The sequence below is a fragment of the Octopus bimaculoides genome, chromosome 8 (assembly GCF_001194135.2).
Source record: "Octopus bimaculoides isolate UCB-OBI-ISO-001 chromosome 8, ASM119413v2, whole genome shotgun sequence".
Classification (NCBI taxonomy): domain Eukaryota; kingdom Metazoa; phylum Mollusca; class Cephalopoda; order Octopoda; family Octopodidae; genus Octopus; species Octopus bimaculoides.
In genome coordinates, this window is record NC_068988.1 from 14,917,533 (window position 1) to 14,919,993 (window position 2,461).

General features: G+C 39.2%; 1 protein-coding gene across 1 annotated transcript in view; it reads left to right on the forward strand.

The window, feature by feature from the left end:
• The window catches only part of LOC106867171 (solute carrier family 4 member 11), a 39,122-nt gene that overhangs the window by 11,988 nt on the left and 24,673 nt on the right, over positions 1 to 2,461 (forward strand). The window lies entirely within an intron of this gene.

Here is a 2,461-nt window from a genome sequence, read left to right on the forward strand (position 1 = left end):
GGCACATAAAAGACACCATTTCGAGCGTGGCCGTTTTCGTGCGGGTGACACGTAAAAGCACCCACTACATTCTCTGAGTGGTTGGCGTTAGGAAGGGCATCCAGCTGTAGAAACTCTGCCAAATTAGATTGGAGCCTGGTGTTGCCATCCCGTTTCACCAGTCCTCAGTCAAATCGTCCAGCCCATGCTAGCATGGAAAGCGGACGTTAAACGATGATGATGATGATGATGATATATATATATATATATATATATATATATATTTATATATACACACACACACATACACATACATGTATGTATGTATTTGTATCTATGTATGTATATATAGGTTAAAAACACAAAAGTAACACATACGAAGAGTTTGTATTGCCAAAAAGGATCAAGCAATGTGTGCCAATTAAATATATTAACATATTCTTTCAGTTAATATAATTATGGAACTATGACGTGCAAACATGGCTGAATGGTTAAGCAGTTTTCTTCCCAACTACATGTGTTCAGGTTCAGTCCCGCTGTTTTGCAACTTGACCAAGTGTCTGTCTTCTACTATATTCCCAAGTCAACCAGAGCCTCTTGAGTGGGTTTGGTAGATGGAAACTGAAAGAAGCCCATCATATATATCCGACACTTCATCATTATCATCTTCTCTCGTTTTTCCCCCAGGGTAGCCAGGCATTTCCTCTACAGCAAGGTACCTGTTCGTGTCCCCTCTGTCATATTTTAACCAATCATCACCTGATAGAAAAACACCTCCCTCGATGTTACACCCATTTCAATCGAGGGATGCTACTAGTGATGGACTTAATAGTGCTGGTGACATGAAAAGGGACCCAAGACACCCTGTAACATGGTTAGCATTAGGAAGGACCCCAAATCCATAGAAACCATACCAAACCAGACACTGGAGCACAATGCAGTCCCCTGGACTTGTTGAATTCTGTGGTGGTGGTGGTGGTAGTGGTGGTAGTAGTGTTGGTGGTTGTCGTGGTGCTGGTTGAGGTGGTAGTCATCGCTGTGGTAGTTGTAGTAGTGACAGTGGAGTTGATGATGGTGATGGTAATGATGATGATGATGATGATGATGATGACTATGATGATGAGTACACTCTGGTGCCATGTTATTAAGAAATCATAAACCAAGCTTCCAAAATTAACCCAAAACTTCTCTTTCTTCGGGGAATTTTATGCAACCCTACCGTGCTCTGCAGTCACACTTAGATTGGCAAACATGGTAACAACTGTGTGAAATAAATAATTTATCATCATCATCATCATCATCAAATACAACATCATCATCATCATCATTACCATAACATCATCCTCCTCCTCATCATCATCATTTTCCCTGGGGTTTCATCATCATTTTCCCTAGGTGTTTAAAATAAGCAAAGACTTCATCATCATCATCATTTAAGGTCCGTTTTCCATGCTGGCATGGGTTGGACGATTTGACTGGGGATTGGTAAGCCAGGAGGCCGCACCAGGCTCCAATCTGATCTGGCAATGCTTCTACAGCTGGATGCCCTTCCTAACACCAACCACTCCAAGAGTGTAATGGGTGCTTCTTATGTGCCACCAGCACAGGAGCCAGTCAGGTGGCACTGGCATCGGCTACATTTGGATGGTGCTTTTTACATGCTACCGGCACAGGAGCCAGTCAGAGCAGACGGGGCTGGCATCGACTACATTTGAATGGTGCTTTTTACATACCACGGGCATGGGGATCCAGTCAGGTGGCATTGGCAACAACCCACGCATGAATGGTGCTTATTGCATGCCACCAGCACAAGAGTTGCATTTTTGCATTTGTTTTCTAGGGTTTGTCTTATTTTTTTTCTTTCACACCTATCTTTTTTGTCCTTCTATATTGTACTTGACCCAAGTACTTGTATTAGGTTAACAAGTTCTGTAAGTTTGTCAGCAGAGATTCATATTAGTACAATCCTATACAACTTAGGGCAAAAAACAGGTTTTTTGTTGTCTGTTGAACTCCCTGTGGTGTATTGACTGAATAAACTAACAAAGGATTTTTTTTAATATGGTAAAATATGCAGTATACAAAAGCAAGGTGATCTAAATTAATGTCACCCAAAATACACACATGTACATACATAGATACATACATACATACATACACATATATATATATATATATATATATATATATATATATATATATATATATATATACACACACATACATATACACATGCATGCATGCACACATACACACACACACATATATATATACGTACATACATATACATATATATATAAATAAGGATAAGATCGTTATTTAAAATACCAATCATATCAGGTGGCTAGCATGGGAATAAAAAGCTCATAGGTAATAATTAATAAAATTATAATTAAGGGTATCTAAGAGATACCACCATGCTAGATATAGCAGCCAAAACTTGACTCTAAAGCCACATTAAATGTATATACATAATACATAT